Source organism: Ornithodoros turicata, chromosome 6, assembly GCF_037126465.1.
Source record: "Ornithodoros turicata isolate Travis chromosome 6, ASM3712646v1, whole genome shotgun sequence".
Taxonomy (NCBI): Eukaryota; Metazoa; Arthropoda; class Arachnida; order Ixodida; family Argasidae; genus Ornithodoros; species Ornithodoros turicata.
Genome location: NC_088206.1, coordinates 58,164,411 through 58,183,149, shown reverse-complemented (window position 1 = coordinate 58,183,149; position 18,739 = coordinate 58,164,411). Strand labels below are relative to the sequence as shown.

General features: G+C 45.5%; 1 protein-coding gene and 1 long non-coding RNA gene across 2 annotated transcripts in view; one reads left to right on the top strand and one right to left on the bottom strand.

Annotated features, from left to right (window-relative positions):
* Positions 1-18,739, top strand: part of LOC135396799 (B-cell lymphoma/leukemia 11A-like) — a 279,520-nt gene that overhangs the window by 18,652 nt on the left and 242,129 nt on the right. The gene's annotated exons all lie outside the window — the stretch shown is intronic.
* The window catches only part of LOC135396800 (uncharacterized), a 156,067-nt gene that overhangs the window by 63,525 nt on the left and 73,803 nt on the right, over positions 1-18,739 (bottom strand). The window contains exon 2 of the long non-coding RNA XR_010423530.1: positions 4,125-4,200. This is a non-coding gene — a long non-coding RNA (uncharacterized LOC135396800). The remainder of the gene's footprint in view (positions 1-4,124; positions 4,201-18,739) is intronic.

The following is an 18,739-nucleotide window of genomic DNA, read 5'->3' as shown; positions in this document are numbered from 1 at the left end:
ATGTTAGGTGCCATCTTTAGCAACATCATCAGGTATACTCAGGTGCAACCGTCCAGTGTAGGGGGAGCCATCTGAGAGTGACAGCGGTTCTATTTAGGGCGCGTCAAGAAAGAGCCGTAATAGCTGATACACGTTAGCGGAACCACCATCCTTATCCCTTAACGAAATCGCATTATAGCTGTAAAATTTAGGGCTAAAAACAACCCTTTTCCGAAACGCAAGTGTAGCAGACGACCGAGAGGGCGCTGTAGTTATATTTTTTTGAGGCGCTCGCTAGGCGGCGGTAGGGAGCGTGCACGTCGCGTATTAACCGGTTTTAACGCGCTCGTTAGGTAAGTGTCTATGGTTGGATATAAGTCAAACAGTGCCTTTTTTGCTTTTTTTAAACGCGCCTTGCGGTTGGGGATTGCAAAAAGGGGTTGGGGTTTGACCGCTGGGCGGGGTTTGTTCAGGAAGCGGACGTAATTGTAGTACAATGGACGGATGATAGTTGCGTGACATTATAGCTGGGTAGCTACAGGAGTAAAGGTGTCATTGGATGCAGGCGGTGGCGTGTAGCGAATGTGATTTCTTCACCATTGATGAGAGAATGAGGAACATGAAAGAGAAGAAGAGGAAGAAATGGTAGCCATTTTCATGACAGGCGAGCCTGAGCGATGGACGAAAAGCGACACACCAATTCGCGTGGCTCAGTGGTTAGCGTGCTGGCTATGTCACGTCGAGATTGGGAGGTACCCAGGTTCGAATCCCGTTGCTGGCTGTGCTGTCTCGGGTTTTTTACTGAGTTTTCCTCGAACGCTTTCAGACATATATCGGCACAGTTCGTTTAGAACTCGGCCCAGGACGCACATTCCCCAGGGCGTCAGTCGTGACCGTCTCCCACCTCTGTGAGGCCGACAACGGCGAATCCTTTCACTACCATCACCAATGACGGCTCAAAAATTATTTTTTGTTTTTCAGTGTATTTCAACAAAAGGTCGTGAGCAAGAAGGAATTGCGATGGACAGGAGAATTATGGTCTATACGACCTGCACTCTTGTCCTTCTGGACCCCTCTGGAGTCAACATATCTTTGGCTACCGAACTCCAATTGCTTCCACCATTTAACTGCTTGGTTCGTCCCCGTCCTTCGAGAGCTGTACGTACACGTGGGATGGGCTTGCGATGTTCGCTTCGCCGTTCGGCAACACAGCCCGTCGATACCCTTTTCGTGTTTCCTGTTTGGGTTTGTTTGCTTTGTACCGAATGTCGTTCAACGAGTATACTGTATGCGTGTAGTATGATGTCAAGAAAAGAGTACAGAAGTACGGTAACAAATATCGCTTCATACCCGCCTCGGTACTTCCCAGAGGAAAAGGCGGAAGCTGCTGTACAGAGAATCAGTGGCGTTTTGTATAATTTAGTGACATGTAGTTGGCTCAGGATGCTTTTTGAAATAATTCTTATGCCGACTCGGAGCATTATTACGAGAAACCATGCGACGGATGTTCTCTAATTCTGGTTCGCATTTGTTTCGGTTTTTCTACTTCCTCTTCTATTTACGTGCACTGGAGAAAAACCGTGTCTCATGTTTGTCGGGACTCACATATTTTTCTTTTTTCAATCAATCAATCAATTCTGGTTTGGTTCAGAACTTTCGCTGCAGCATGAATAGAAAGGTATACTCATCCATTATATACAGTCTTACAAGCTTTCCTACTCTTCGGTTGGACACTAAGTGAGCGTACCGTGGACACGTCCTTAGGTGTCCTTGCTGAGTAGTAGTATAATCGAAATAAAAAGACATTGTGTCACGCTCGCTGGCAACCTTAGCTACGTTCTACTACTGCCTTCTGTTGGCAACACTGGTCAGGCCAGTTGTCCATGTACTACGCATCACCGCTTGAACTGAGCGAACATCACACATGCTTCAACCCAACTGATTCTTTAATATAGAGCTCCACGGAACACTCACATTTATTTTCCCTAAGAGCGCATAAAGCCACTCTCTATCCATTCATCCCCCGCATAAAGCCACACACTTAACGTATTCGACCGCGCGCGCACTAAAAGTCGCCATATTATACTGGGTTTCTCACTTGTGAACGCCTATGGTGCGAGAACGGGGCATCAGCAACATTACAGCGGGCACGCAGCTACTGAACCATAGCGACGATTGCCTCAGCAATCCCCCAGGGAGACTTTTAACGCAGCGGCCGCGTCCTAATGGTTGTTTGCGTTAGGGGCTCGTTTACGTATATACGTATCCACACTCCGGCTTCTGTATTATGAAGCACACACGACGGAATATACACAAAGTCTCCACAAACGGATCGAAACTCGCCGGAGAATGCCGGACTTTGTCGCGTCCCCAGAGCGCGAGGGCGTGGTGTAGGCATCCACTCCAATAAGTCAGCTGACGAAGAAGCGGTTTGAATAACGGACAACCAGCAGTTCTCCCCCTCTTCGTAGTGCGGGAGGGAAAACTGCGTATAAAGCAGACGGCGTCTGTTTACTGTTGTTGTTGATTTCTACCCCTTTGTGTGTCGGGTTTGGATGCCTACTGCTAACTCAGTTGGCAACGAAGGGTTGGTATAGGGGGAGGAAGTTGAAGAGAGAATGTCCGTCCGCCACGTTAGGCTTAGTGTAGTTTCATTTTGCGCCCAATTTGGCAGAGCGTCTGCTGCGTTTGTTTGTTACGTGAACGTGGGACGGTGCATTGTTTGTTGCATCGTGCTGCACAGGGTTCCCCCCATTTCTAGGGCGAGGGAAAGAAGGGGAGGGGGCGAAGCTTGGCAGACGAGTTGAGGGGCATCGCTTTAAAATGACGTGGTTTTTGAAAAAGAACCAAAATAATAAAGCGACAGCGCGCGTTGGCATCACGAAGAAACAAAACGCGTTGCATGAGTCACACGCACGGGAGGGGTATTTCTTCCTCCCCCCCCCCCTTTGGGAACAAACAACGTCCGTGCGACCAACAACAATCGCCGGTAAACAGACGTGGCGTTCTAAATAATGGATAAAAGAGGAATTCGAAATCAGAAGATGGCTTCGAGTGGCACGGTGCAGCTTTTTTGGAAGTCGCTTTTGATGCGAGCGGGTTTAGAATGCACGTGCGCCAGGAAGGGGTGGCGGTATAGCGGCTGTGGTGTGTGATAGATCGCGGTGACGTTTCGTTTATGGACTTTATAGAGTGCTTTCACGCGCAGAATTTTTAGTCGATTTGCCTGGTGGTTAGCGTCGGTTTTTCGGGAGCATTCGTTGTAGTTCGTTTATTTATATCTCATCGTACGTTGACTTATCGCTACAATATGGTGCGATTCGTGATGTACCAAAAAAGGAATGTAGAAGGTAGCATTCCTCACATCCGGAGGCTATAGTTGCGTTTAAATTTCAAACCTTCGCACGGTGATCTCACAACGAAAAAAATTAAAATGCTAGAAACACAAATTAGTTGTCACTGGCTAAAAGTGTTTCAGGCCGGACATTATATATGTCCTTCTTCCTAAAAGGTGCTATCCGTCGTCACTTTGTCGTATTCCCCTCATTTTATTATTGTTTAAAATTCCCTCTGTTATAAACAGATCGTTCCTCGTTATTTACCCTAACGGCATAGTCGTCAGCACGTAATCTCACTGCTGCGGACAACACGGTTTCTGTTTTATAAACTGTAAACTTTTTTTTTTCAATTCAATTCTTTATTCATTTGCTTTACATGAAGGAACACACAGGGACGAGGCCAAAAAGCAGCCATGTCGGCCACTTGACGAAGGCATAGTCCCTCAGCCAATCGAACTGACTGAAGTTCCAGTATTTTGTAGACATCGTATATTATCAGGCCAAAAGACTGCTAGTTATGACGCAACGTAGAAGTTGTTACTATTAATTTATCATCAATATATTGGCGAAGACATACAGAGATCACGGATAGAAGGTGATACAGGGAAATCAAGCTAATTTCACATTTAAGCCAACTTAGCAACTACCGGATTCTGTGAACCGCAACCAAGATTATTTTTGTTATCTTGCAGACAATCGAAACGAAATGTAGACAGAGTGAAGCCAAACTCAGCAACCACGTCTATTATAGTACTTCCTTCGAGAGGCCCATGCCCGAAGTATATAACCGAGGAGCTGAACTCATACCCTTTGAAGCTTTACTTGGCAACCTATGGTCTTCGTCTTCTCCGAACATGTGGCGGGGTGAAGACTTACTTGCGACCTGCATCGTCAATAAAGAAGACTTCAGTCACAAATATTCAGCGTATTTGCACGGTCGAACATTACCTGCTCGACCAAAGCATGCGACGAAAGCCCCCATGACAAGACAAACAGGTCGTCCGTTGGCCAAAGAACACGAACTGATTTGATGGATGAGGTAGAGATAAGACCCGAATGACGCGTCTGTTGCTATTCGTACGCTACTCGCTTACCACTGCGGGTGACGCGGTGAGATGTACCGCATGCTACTGTTGCAGGTGTTACGACAACATGCCGCAGAAATGGTGGACAGGTCCTTTCGGACTCGGGAGAAAATTGATGTTTCCTTGAGAGGTTTCTCTGATAGGTGCTTAATATTTTGACGTTCTTGATGAATGGTTTTCGTGATGTTGTTACGTGGGACCAACGACTCAAGAGACGTTGTTATACGCTGTCCCCACGTTGCTTCGTTTTGTGTTCGTATCTTGCGAAGCGTTTTTTATTCAGTTTTGCTTAGTTACGTCCATTTCCTGTCAGGAGGACATACGACAGTGAGATGTACGTCTCATGTGCACGATGTCGAGGTACCGTTCCTTCATCTCTTTGTCATCTCAGAACGCAGAACTTTCTGCAGACGACAAGGGCAAAGCAGACGACAGTCATGTCGTCTGCTTCCGAAACTGTCAAGAGGTGGCAGTTTGTTCGAAAAAACAAAGCATCGTGATTGCCGAGGCTGACATAGAAATGGCGCGATAGAAATTATGATCTCTTGTTTCGACACCCCGTGACGCTCTTTGCGTGTTTATTTTTCGTGCAGAGTTTTTCGCACTTTCGCGCTTGACAGAGTTTTTCCCACTCTCGTCTGGGCATATGTGCCTCACAAAGTGTACCGATAGTTTGTATAGTTTCCCTTTCTTCTCCTTTTCCCCACCCTCCTTTCCCTTCATTTGTTTTACATATAATGAGCCGTAAATATCCTGGAGTAGCCAGTTCCAGTTTGGGACTAGCATCTCCTTTCCTTTTTCTTTCTCTCTTTTTTTTTTTTTTTTTTTACCGATCAACCAATCAATCTCTCGTTTCGCTTCATGAGAAATTGAATCCCGCTGAGTTCCGAAGACGCAACACGCACGGGAGGAGCTGCAGAAAAACGCCGTCAACTTTGTTACCTCTGGACAACGTGTACTTGCTAAGATCTGTCGCCCTTACATCGTTGTGAATCTCACGCCGCAAAGAGGAAAATAAATGAAATAAATTGTAGAGTAAATTACATATTCTAGTGCCCTAGATTGCAACTGCCCATGTTAGTCCCCTGACGGCCTTCAATTTACTTCTCATCAACCTTAGTGCACAGTGGTCCAGTGACGGCAAACTCTTCTACTTTTCGCAGCATGATCTCATCGTTCACCATGCATGTTATCCATGTTGCGCTGAAATGTCTAACTTTATTCGGTATGCTGTACACGTGAGAAGTATATAAGATGTCGCACTGCTTATCAAGCAATCGCAGCTATGTAGTGAGGCGGAATGACGCCGAGTACTTGACGAACGCGCTGAACATTGGGCGTTTCAGGAAAAGTCCGAGAGACACGCGAATCACCCACGTCTCTTCACGACGAGTCGTTTCGGAAACGTCCTCACACCCGTCATGTGTCGTCACCTCTGTCTTGTCCTCGTTTGGAAGGTTCTCAAAAATGTGGCGGCAGGGTTTCAGCGAAAACGAGGAAATGGGACAGCGAAAGGCATCCGTCAATCACTCCTACCACGAGTACGAGCAGTAGGACAAAAAACGAATTTTTAGAGGACTTCTTCAGTCAGGCATGACACCTATACGTGGAAGGGACATGCAGGGAAACCCCGACCATATAGCGTGTCAGAGACAAACGCAATCTACCTAATTTCGCACAATCTCGGTTTGTAATGCCTCAAGTTACCTCAAGAGGTGTTTCGTGGAATTGTTAGGAGAGACAAGAGCTTGTATTGGAGGTTTCACATGTATCTGTAGTAGAGGCCTGGGATACTGTTTCGTCAAGTTTAAGATTTCTTTGTTTTTATATGCGAGGTTTGAAATCGGGAGGGTGGCACAGGCGACGGCTAAGCTATGTCGGTATAATTTTAACGAGGGGAATGTAGCATGCTTAATAATTTTATTTACTTTAGTTACTTCAGTTACTATAATTAGTAATAATTTTAGTTACTTTCGTATTTTTTCATACTGGTACCAGTTCACGTGTCGTATAAAAAAAAATGTGAAAAGAAACACAACAAAGCTACTGATCCCCGACAACTGATCCCGCTTTCAACTTCACGACATAGCACGCAGAAGGACTTTCCAGTCGAACGTCGGCACAGTTCCCCCTGAAGTCGATCCAGGACGCATACTAACCCCACTGTCTCCCACTCCTTCTTGTCGTCCTCTCTCTACCTGTCCACGTCTGTACGCCGCTTATGGCCACACTTGCTTCGCGGCGCTAACACAGAACTAAAGAACGGGGTCCTACATCTATACACAGAATGTTACCTTGATACCTATCGAATGATACTGGTATGCGGAGAGGCCTCGGATTGGTCTGCTCATGAGAACGCTCTCAGCATTGTCGGCCTTCTTGAGAAGGAGAGGGAGAGGGAAAGCGTTTTTTTTTTTATCGATCATAAATCACGAACGACGTAGCGAATGACTCCCGCTTCTTCTGTGTTGATGTTAAGGTAACGGCATGTTTCATTCGGTGAGGGAATATTTTTGCACTTTAATGCCCTCTATAAATGGCACGGGTACTGCGCCAGTACGTACTCTTGTGCGCGACGAAACGCGATAGTGGTGAGCGTCACGTGCAGTGTATAAGTGTATACGAGCGTTGGCACACTTGTAATACGTAGAACTGCAAACGTCCGCCAGCGCTCTCGGAAGGACGCACGCGCGGAAATAAATCAACATAGCCGGTGCTCTTTGTTTTTCGTTTGTCTTCTTTCTTTTTTATTCCGGGTTAACTGCCAAAGCCACCGTTTCATTCGCCGTCCTCCTTCCGTGTGGCTCCCACTCCAGTTTGTGACTTGTAGAAGAGAATATGCGCTTGTGAGGTTCAGGCTCCGAGAGCTTGGCACATGCCATGCATAGTGTTACGACCGTCACGGTAATAACAAACCCTAAACCGCCCGACTTAAAAAGAAATTTATTTATTTGGAAAATAATTTATTACAAGAAGAAATTGCCTATCTATAACAAAACAAAAATATCTCGATCGAATTTACGTGACTCATATGACACAATGAGATGTGACAATCATCGTTCCATTTAATCCAAATTTAACGCTAAATTAGTAAGGATTTAATGACAATTTAACTGAATAATCAATTAACAAACGTTTAATACTTTTTTTACTAAATTCAATTCAATTCAATTGTTTATTTCTTATTCAGCGATGGGTGAGCCTGGTTTGGATGAAGCCGGTGAGCCGTGGTGCAGCGCTTAAACAGCGCACCATGCAATCTAGGACATACTATAGACTATAAGACAGACTAAATATATATACGGTGGAAAGTAGCTGGTATGAAACTAACTGGGGGGTATGTAGCTCCCGAGGCTGGAACACACAGACAGACAAACACAACACAAGTCTCACGGCCATATAGAACACGAAGATGATGCCTTAGAACGACGACTGCCATATTTCAACTTAAATATACGTATTTTGTCTGCCTATAGACGGGGGTTTGGTCCCCTTTTGCAGGTGAATAATAAAAAACAAACAAATAAACAAAGGTTGGACACAAGACTGGACACCATTAAGTGCTCCTTTGACTTTCCCAAGACTGTCCCAAGAGACAGATGAAAAGGGACACAGACAAAGAAAATGAACCATAGCGTAGGCTTATAGTTGCTCTATCTGCAGTACAATCAATCCCCTGCACCCGCAAGAGCTAAAGCATTTCATGTATATGCGACCTGATGTGCCACATTACAGGCGATGCCCTTCGTGCACGCCGTTTTGCAATGGCCTCGTTTTGTTATGCGTTCAGTCCCGCGCATGCACCACGACATGTGTCGCGTACATGCTGTTTGGCCTAATCAGGCGATGGACGATGAGCGTCAGAGTACAGGATACGAGTCGGGGGGGGGGGGGGGGGGGGGGGCTGTGTCGCTTTCCGGCCATTGTTTTCCCGGATGCCATTCGCTCGCCGTTGGACGAGCCGGACGGACGCTCCAATGGGCAAGTCGATCGCGGCAACGCACACTACCGCTATACGGGGAATTCCCGCTCTTGATGAGGGAAAGGTATACGTTTACACGAGGGTGTGTTGGGTTGGACGCGGTTTGGGTGTCACTGTCGTGCACACACACACAACACACTGAGATGTAGTAGGCCAAGATTGTTGACGACAGGGGGGGGGGGGGGGGCGAAAGGGACGAGTATAGCGACTGATTGCAATCTCCGTGTTGATTTGATAAATTCCCTCTGAAGAGATGCTTCTTTAATGACAACTTCTAGGAGTCGTGCATCTGTGTGACGTCTTTGTGTGTACGCATTTTTCCTTTTTCTTATCATCATAATCGTAGTCGTCATCATCATCAACATCATCATCATCGTGCACTCTACACACTTGAACAACATGAACTATGTCAAGTAAAAAACGGTCCGCTTAGGTTATCTGGCTCCTGGATTTTCCATTCCTTTTGTCAGTCAGCTTGTCTTTGAAGTCACTTACTTGCTTTTTAAAGCATTTTTTTCTACTTCATTACATTCATTAGCATAGAGCGTGCAGCTCTTTGTTGATGGAGCTTGTGCCTCAACGTTTCTCTTTTTTCAATTCATTTTCAAAACAGAACGTCACTACTTCAAAGCTCGGTGCTCCGAATGATGAGACAGTTAATTATCGTTTCTCGTTTGAGGAAAGAGTGGTGTGTACGCCTTTTTGTGGCAATTGGCACACATCCAAATTGACACAAAAAGGAGTAAGCCGCTTACTTTCAACGAATCAGGAAATGAGGGCGATGTCATTCTGCATAGCGGATGACTGTCACCGTGTTGTGCGGTGAGGTTATGCTTTCATGGTGCAGTAGCAATGTACACTCAAAATACTGTACTTCACCACCACACCACTCCCCTATATATCAACCATCACTCAAAGTGATATCGCTTCCCTCCTGATTTGTCGGAAATAAGAAATATCCGCCTTTTTTGGACAGTTTGCATTCGTAGCGGTGGTCATCAAAAGGCGTATGTCCAATTGTCCCCTCGAGCCACGCTCACACGACGCCTACTCGAGCTGCGATGCACAGACTTTTCTCTGGCCACTCTGCTCGGCCCAGTACGACATCACACACAGCGGTCTGCGACCAAAGCAGTTTTGACTTTCTTGAGCGATGCAGGTCTTACGAACAGCCTGTGAACTCCAGTCGTGCAGTCTCATTCTTTAGTGCCCCACTCTCACCCTCAACGCATTGACCTCATGCTTTTGTTTTAAAGTCATCTTCTGTAATCCATCTCATCATTCTTTCACCGTTTGTTAGTCATCTTTTTTTGTCATCTTTGTCATTAATCTATCTCATCCTTCTTTCACCGTTTGCTAGTTTATCCTTTATTTCCTAGTTATTTTCTTTTCTTTTTTATTTATTTTATTATTCTTTCATTTATTTATTTTTCTCTTTGCGGAATAGCTAGCCGACGTCCCGTTTGGCTGTCTTTCCCCCCCGTTTTTTTCCTTTGGTCTAATAAATATGTCCCCCTCACCCACCCCTCAAATCTAAAGCGCTAATGTGCGCAGTTGTTGTCCGGAACGTGTGGTCGATGTATGGACATGTACCTGTGCACGTTACAAGGCATGTCCAATACTGTTCTTGGAATACGCATGGCCAAACAAATAATAAGGACGTCAGGAACAAAGCGTCCCCAAAAACGTTCAGATAATTGAGCATGAAGCAAGGCACTAATAAAACAATAGAATCGGGACGCCAGTCCAAGACGCATACTAATCCCCCTGTCCCCCACTCCTTCCTGCTGTCCTTTCTCCATCTGTCCACATCTGTACGCCGCTCACAGCCACAGTTGCTTCGTGGCGCTAACACGGAACTTAAGGAAAATATAATTGGTTGTAAACATTTCAGAGTTTTCAAAAACGCATTCTTCATCTGGAAATACTTGCCGCACCTATATGAGGACCACAACTCTCAGAACACTGCAAAACACAGATGGGATGCATCACATCGTCAGACTCGCAAAAACCCCTTTAATCGTGACATCAGTGGGGCCCCCCACATCGCCGTATGTGACCAGTCAGCGTTTTCTTTCTTTCTTTTTTGCATCCTTAACCCACAGAGGCCCTCCCTGTGTTATACAGTCTTACAGCCATCGAGCAACATGTGTCCCTTATGGACTCGAGCAGCCGGAGAAATATATTCGTGGGGCCCAGCCAGGCTGAAACTTGATACAGGACGGAAACCCACTCTCAGTCCACTGTGGGAAACTGCGGGAGAGCGACGACTCCAGTTTTAGCCGCGAGAGCGGGGGAGGACGTCAAGGAGAGGTCAGGGGCCTGACCGAGGCCCCCGGCTTGGGGCCTCCGTTCCCCCGATGCAGGGTCACCGAACCTTAAACGGATGGCTGAGAAGTCTTAGCACCTCACTTCGGTGTTGTCAGCGTGCCATCGTTGACGGCTCATTTTCGTGGCAACAAATCTCGCAAGTTTATGAAAGATGTAGGAGAGTGAAGTCCTACATCTGAAGTCTCACGCGTTGGTCTTCCACGAAGGATTTGTCCCTCGACGCACCCCTGCTCGTTGCGTAGACTCCTACTGTGGGCCGGCCTAGGGACCTTGTTCCACCCCACACTCCCTTTTCCACCCCCCCCCCCCCCCGTGAGGCTTTCCGCGAGGACCAGGCCGGGCTTCGTTTCTGGCTATATATATAAAAAACCGCGTGCTTGTGGTGGTGGTGGTGGTGATGGTGAATCGCGTGCTTGTCTTTGCTGACTGTGTGCTCAACAAAAGTGGCCAATATCAGCGTGGTATCGAATAAATACGTAAATATTTCGATGTATCAAAAGTGCTTATTACCAGTGTAGTAAATATGTACAAACAACAACAACAATTATATTGGGACGATGAAGTGGGGAGGTTTTCCACTCTAGGAGTGGAACGCTACCCCATAGCTAGGTGGTCTAATATGAGCGATGACGATGATGATCGGAGTGGCGATGGCGATCCTGATCGTGATGGTGAGAATGTCCGAGGGTGCTGTCGGGGTCACGCTGAGTCCTTCAGGAAATATGTACAAAGGTTGATATTTGCCTCGTCCAAACGCAAGATCTGAAGTTTTACCTTGCACAAGGGTATAGTTAGCATTGACTTCTTGGGGGTCATTGGGCTCCTTTCCCACCCGGCACTTTGGAAACTTTTTGTGTGTGTGTGTGTACTTTTTCTCGCGATTTTTCTTCATGGCATGCGTACGCCCGCACAGTACGAGGCGGTATACATAGATTGAGAAGTTACCCGTCAAAAAGAACTCGTTACAAGTTAAGTTACCGTGTGAAAAATGTAACTAAGTTAATAACGAGGTTCTACAGCCTGAAATATAACTCGCAGTTACTGAGTTATTTAAAAAAAGAACGAGTTACTTCCAAGTTACTTCGGACACAAAATAGCATTACGCAGGTGCAGCGCGCGTGAGCAGTTGAGTTAGACCTTGAGTTGCCTGTGGAGGAGTGCAACACGCTTAGATCGTTTTCGTTTATGTCCAACAATAGACCTCTCCCTGTTTGTAAACAAATGACGTCATAGTGTTCGACAGCGCCACAACTTTGGTAGTCCCAGTTTGGTAGAACTGAACTATGCTCGAAGCTAGATGTGAACAAGGTTGCGCCCGAAAGCCACGGTCTTGAGGGGATTACGATATGGTCCCTTAAAGGGACGCGACCCTCGGTCCCACTCCTCTTTCAATGAGAGGCAGCGAACAAGTGCCCGTTCGTGGAACCCAGCCCTCTCCTTCCGATTTGTTTCGGTTTCAGTCTGTCTACCAACGTCATGGTGACGTTTCTCTGGTAGAGGTCTATTCGAACGCTTTTCATCTTACTCCCTGTGGGCGCACAATGGTTCAGCTTCATTTCAATGGCAGCGGTTCTTACTTCCTGAAGAAAATACTGTCATTGATTGAACATCACGTTTTATGGCAAAAAATGCCATGAAGGAACCGGAGAGAAAGCAAGAAAATATGTGGACGTGAGTGAAAAGCGAGTTAAAAGTAACTTGGAACTTAACTTAAGTTACTTTGGCAAAGTTACCTGAAAAAGAAACAAGTTTCACTGAAAATTACCACGGCGCAAAAGTACCGAGTTAAGTTACAAGTTACCAAAAAAAGGGAACTTAGTTACAGTAACGAGTTACTTGTAGCGAGTTACCTCGAACTCTGGCGGTATATAGACAACTCACACTCCTTGGCTGCAATATTTGTGTTATTCAAAAAGCTGGCATTGCGGGAAGCCCGTTAGCTATTGCCACCAGCTCGTGTTTTTTTTTTTTTTTTTTTTTCCATAGGTAATTTACATAGTGGCAGTGACAGGCAGCGCGTATGACGTTCTGTTTCTCTTGTTCTTTGCAGGTAAGTAGGTGCCGCTTGAAGAAATCCGAAACTCACACACGAACACGGTATGTGTTTTAAGTTCGTATTAAGAAAGCAACAAAAGGATAAACAGGGTTAAAAGCTGATAACCGTCTCATAGCGATAGAGTATCTTCGTGACCGAATCAAATTTTACTCTAGCATTACGACAGTGATCTACGTGACCTCTCGCGGCCGCCCCTCTGGCGGAGATGTCTGCCGTAATGGCACAGCCAGATGAGTTTCGATAGTGGCAATGGCCATATTCTACGCGTCTATACTACCCTATGTATTAATTAATCACCCTCCGTTTGCTAACTCCGTCAGTCGAAATCGGTAACTTCTTTCCTATCTGTCCATGTGTTCGAGCTTGAAGGTCGCGAGCATGTAAGCTCATCCTTTTACCTTTCTGTGTCACTATAACAATGCGGCTAAAGTAAAAAATAAATAAATAAATAAATAAATAAATAAATAAATAAATAAATAATAATGAATAAATAAACAAATAAAGGCATCCGTTTTGTCGAAGCTATCATTTGCTGAATACACACGAAGATGAAAACGCCATCAACGCGGCGTCCAACTGTGAGCGATCCATCATTTTTTTTTTCTTTTTTTTTTTTCTGAGGGAGTGGGATAGAGAATATGATGGAAGATTCGCTCGCTATTTCTAGAAAGTAATGTGCGCAGTATAGAAACGGAAGTTTCATGCCCATGGTGTCGGAAGGGCTTTTGAATCATAATGCGACAAGTGATTTCTTTTCTTTTTTTTTCTTTTTTGTCAGTGACGTGCGGATCGGTCCAACCCACATGTTAAAGCACACATTACAAAACCACTACCACTACGAAATTTAAAAAAAGCCACTACGAAATTAAAACAGAAACAAAAAATAATTACAGGAAGAAGAAGCTTTTGGCATTATGTGTAGCGATGTGCGCGGGTGCGATTATACGCGCGGATATCCGCAGGTAAGCCTTAGTGTCTCTGCCGACGTCCCCCAGGGGGAGCTATAGTTAAGAGCACGCAGTGAATCCTAAATGGTGTCGAAGTGCGGCATTCCTTGCAGTACCCATTCATTTAACTTTTTTTATTCCGTGTTAGCGCCGCGACGCAACTGTGGCTATGAGCGGCGTACAGACGTGGACAGATGGAGAGAGGACAGCAGGAAGTAGTGGGGGACAGGGGAGTTAGTACGCGTCCAGAGTCCGACTTCAAGGGGAACTGTGCCGACGTACGTCTGGAAAGCCTGCCGCCAGGGAAAGCCCCAGACAGCACAGCCGGTTCGAACCCTCGTCACCTTCCAGTCTCGGCGTGGAAACGCGACCATCCTAACCAGTATGCCACGGGAGCTGCTGTTTCATTTAACTGCTATTATTGGACAACTGCGGATGACGTAACGTTCCTGAGATAGTTTGAATGTCTGAAAAGTAAAACACACAGTTTGTGACATACCATTTTCGTCATGCAGATTGTTTCCCCCTACAAACGCAATGGCCACGGATGTGCCTGACATACCCTATATCCGCGCGGAAACGGATACACCTATTTCAACTAGCGCGGTTGCGGATGTAGTCGCGGATTTTACATGCGATTTTACGCTGTCAGTCGTATCCGCACTCACCTCTAGCTACAGCTTTTAGTCCCGTAGGTAGCAATTACTCCCCATTTTACTCCCCCTCCCCGAAATTTACTCCCCAGCTCTGGAAAGAGCTTCTAAACTTCGCAAATTGTCCCCTGAGTGCAACAGTTTACGTCCGTGTGCGCTCTGCAGACATTTCATGGAATAACGCAATATAAGCTCCTTACACAGTAAGAGACCGAAATTTCCGTTCTCGACAGAATTGTGCCCTGTGTCACGTATTGCGGTTTTATATAATTTCACATGTCAGTCCAATTCATCCAAAGTACTTGCATTTAAACACATAGATTAAGGGCTACGCGCAACCCAAGCAGCAGAGTATCTTGGCCCAATATTGGCTGAATATCGGCAATGCAAGTAGAATTCTGAACTGATGTCGGGCCAGTGTTGCAAATATCCAGCCAATATTGGCCCAAGGTACCGTGCTGCTCCGGCATGCAAGTAGATCAGCTGTCTGCGAACTTCCCCAGTTTCCCTCTCTCCCCTATTACTCGTGGAGCAACCCCATTTTATCACTAATAAGGGGGCATTTCAAGGTGTAGTGCACGTGGTTTCTACTGTGGACCCATACGGGTCGACGAATACCCCCTTGTTGCTGCCTTGTGAGTGGACAGACACTTCGTCACGTGGTTCCTCCATACTTTCCCCTCTCCCCTGAGCAGAGACAAGCCGTCGTAGCCTATATAATTATACTCCTTTTCTTATGCATGTCGATAGTAGGCGGAAGACGAGACAAGGCCGTTTCGCTTCCTTTCTTAGCCTTCTTGCATTCCTTCAATACCAGGACGATATAAACACATTCTCTACTGCATTGCCCCCTCGTAATTCCTTCTCCCATCCCCTCAATTTGACCCTCTTCTTCCTGCATAGCATTGCCCTCCACCGGAGTATTATCGGCTGTTCATTTTTATCCCTCTCGATCTGGAACCGTGCGCGTACCTTCATTTTCACAAATCACCGTTCTTTCTTATTTTTCGTTCGCGCACCGTCCGCTAGAGGCGTTACCGCCGCCAAGTGGACCCGACGTTGAGCCCGAAGAAAGAAGGACCTTCACCAGGAGCACAATTCGTGCACACTCAGAACTCTCAGATCCTTCCTAATCTTTGAGAGAGAGAGGGAAAAAAATAGAGAGAATAAAAAAGAGTGATATAGAAGGCATAACGCACAAAGGAAAACCTTCCCAGGGCCCTGCAGGACCTCTACAAAAAAGAAAGATTTCCCGCGCTTCTTTTTTTACCTCGTGGGTCACTATGCAAGCTATTCAATATCGACTGGCTGTCCCTATTCAAAAGGAGGAAGGGTCGTTGGATTTTTTATTTAGTTGTAAATTTTCCCAGATTTTTTATGCATAGGAACGCTCTCTTCTTGGGCGAAGGTGTACAATGACGTGCAAGAAGTACAACATAGTAAAAAAGCACGAGCCTGGACGATGGACCACTGGAGTTTTTATATTCGTGCACTCGATGCATTTCATTGTTTTCTTTCTTTCTTGTTTTTCCTGCTTTAGCACTGTGGGGAGGATAGAGCCCCATGTGCGTTAGATATACATAATTCGGACCCCATTTTTATATGTTTTCTACCTGTATTCGTATTTTTAGTCTGCCGGCATATCAGGTAGACGGTTTTTCCATCGTTTTGTCCGTTCAACCGTTCCTTCTCTTTTTTTTTTAAGGCACCCTTCTTTGTGCTTCTTTGTTTTATTTTTGTCATTTTATATTATTTTTATTTTTGGTGTTTCGAGAAGGGTGTGGTCAAGTGCTGTGCCTGGGGAAGGTTAAAAAGAAATGGGTGATGCAGGAAGGATTTTGAAAATCAAAAAGAGGAGAGGACCTTACGAGAGACAAAAAAAAAAAAGAAGTTCTTGAAAAAAAAAAAAAACAGGAAGAAGAGAAAAAGGATAATAGCGGACCGACCAATGCTGCTTTGGGGAATAAAAATGCCAGAAGCGGCACCATATGAACTTTCACACATTTCATTATATCAACGATCGTTCGCGCTTCCAGCTCTTGCTTTTTTGCTTTCTTTTATTCGATATTTTGCTTCGTTCTCCTTCCTTTTCCTATGGTGCATGTACTCGGTACTCATTATGCTGACCAGTTGTACTTGTGCACCCTTATCGCCCGTTAGAGTGAGAAAAGACGAAGAGTGAGAGAGAGAGAAGGAATATGTCATTTTCTGCTAAAAGAAGGGGACGAATTCAAATCATTAATGTTTTCGTTGCGTGCATACAGTCGTTGCATTGCGTTTCCTATTGGCTTCTTACAATTCAGGGCTCTTGACAGCTGAAAAAATAGTGAGCTATGGGAGGAAGATAAATCAATTAAAAGTGGACAGATGTTTATGTGCAATCTCTGTGAATGCACAAGCCGTTCAAGTCTGCGTTCCAGTGCCCAAGATGACCGCGTCGCAGTTCGTCAGTAGTAACAATACGAAATATGTCGTCTGCTCGCGTCGTTTTTTTCTTTTTCTCATCCTCGTCATCATCATCATCTGTCTCTTCGCACGCACACTGCACATGACGAACATTATTTTACGGTATACTTAAGAGCTGCTTTCTTCCCGTCCACTGTGCCTTTGGGTAGGGGTCGCACCTCATGTGGCGAATTTCCCCATTCATCATCATTAATCTATCTGTTGTTGTTGTTGTTGCTTCCCGAAATTAGCACATTGGTAAGATCACAGGTGTGACTACACTATGCTCCATAATGGAACCTCGCTAAATTGAGTCACTAACATGAGCAGAAAATTCCAACCTAACCAGGATTTTCAATTCGAATTAAGTGTTGTCTATAGTACAGGAGAACTAATTAGCTGGACAGTACAAATCATGAATTTGACTGGAATCCCTGCGTTGTCAAGTTCAAATAACGCGACTTCATTTTTCCATTTCTTTTTCTACAGGGTTAGTCTAGCAAACGTTACACATTTCAACTGCGTCGTAAAAATGGAAGACAGTGTTTAGGAGAAAATGGCGGCTTTTGGGCGAGATGGGACATAAAAAATGCATTGAGTGAGATTTTTCTTCTACATATTGACCATAACGCTCGCAAAAAATTGAAACAAAACTCCAGACAAATGGCTACCAGTCTGCAGAGTTTGGAGCTGGCTATCCCATCCCGTCTTCTATGCTTACGATGCAATCGAAATGTGTAACGTTTGCTGGACTATGTCGCTCGACGCAGCAGAAAACCCGCTGAATTCGCAGAGCTGTCTAGGAAATTGCACGAATGAAACTAATAGTATTGCCCAATTATTACTCCTATTGCCTATATTGCCTGCTATCGACAGCGAAAACTAAAGGAAATCTTCTAGGCTTAGGTGCGCCAGTTCTGTTGTGTTGTTTAATTTGCATTAACACACATTTGCAATGAAACCGCCGCATGTATCAAACACATCTCGCAGGTAGAGCAGCATGAAGAGAACAACAAATATCATCGAGGTTCATCCACAACCAAGATCTACTTTTTCTCGCGTTAATTGTGCACTTCAACTGTACTTGTCTCAAAACGGAACTTTGGAAAAATCTCCGCCACCTTTTCTTCGAAGGTTCACACTGCGACGCAGAGTAATCCCTCATACCTTTTCCCGCGGATTAATAATGGCTGCATCCTCGGTTCCATCAAACCGGAAATCACGTGACACGCCGGATGCGGAACTAGGGAGTGTTTTGTGCCCAGACATAACGGACGCCCCACATTCGCAAAACGGTAAGAGACCGCACCACCTTTTCCCAAACCGAAAGACCCAGATCTCTTTTCTCAATACCGTCGTTGCTATATATGCAACGCTGTGTAGCGGAAGCGGACGAATTTTTCGCACCTGCCTTTCTCCGCTTAAAAGTCGTGTACTCAAACTTACGTGGGAACCTTGCGGTTTTCGATACTCGCCGCCAGGGGGACATCGTGGGAAATGATTGCGGAATCGAATATTTTCCTCCAACATGGGGAAACGCATTGCCCCCCACTTGAGGGTCCATCTTCCGTTATAATGTGGGGGGGCTCCGTAACGGAGGGTATGACAGTCTTCCTTGTACGGTAACTACAATAGGCGGGGTCATTCAGAGAACACACATTTCAAACTATTCCCGTGAAGCTTCCCTATTTTTCTTTTTTTCTCCGAAGGACGCACGGCGCTGTACACCGTTAGATTCGGTTAGGTGCGATCTTGCTCCCGAAGAGAACAAGATAAAAAAGAAGGTACTTCCGGAAAAGTGCGGATATTCTCGAATTTCTTTCCATGCGAGAGTGTCGAGTTCCCCGTAGTAAGAGTGCTTCTGAATGTGCACAGAAAATGTATATTTTCTTGACTTGTAGACTTTAGGGAACATTGTTGGAC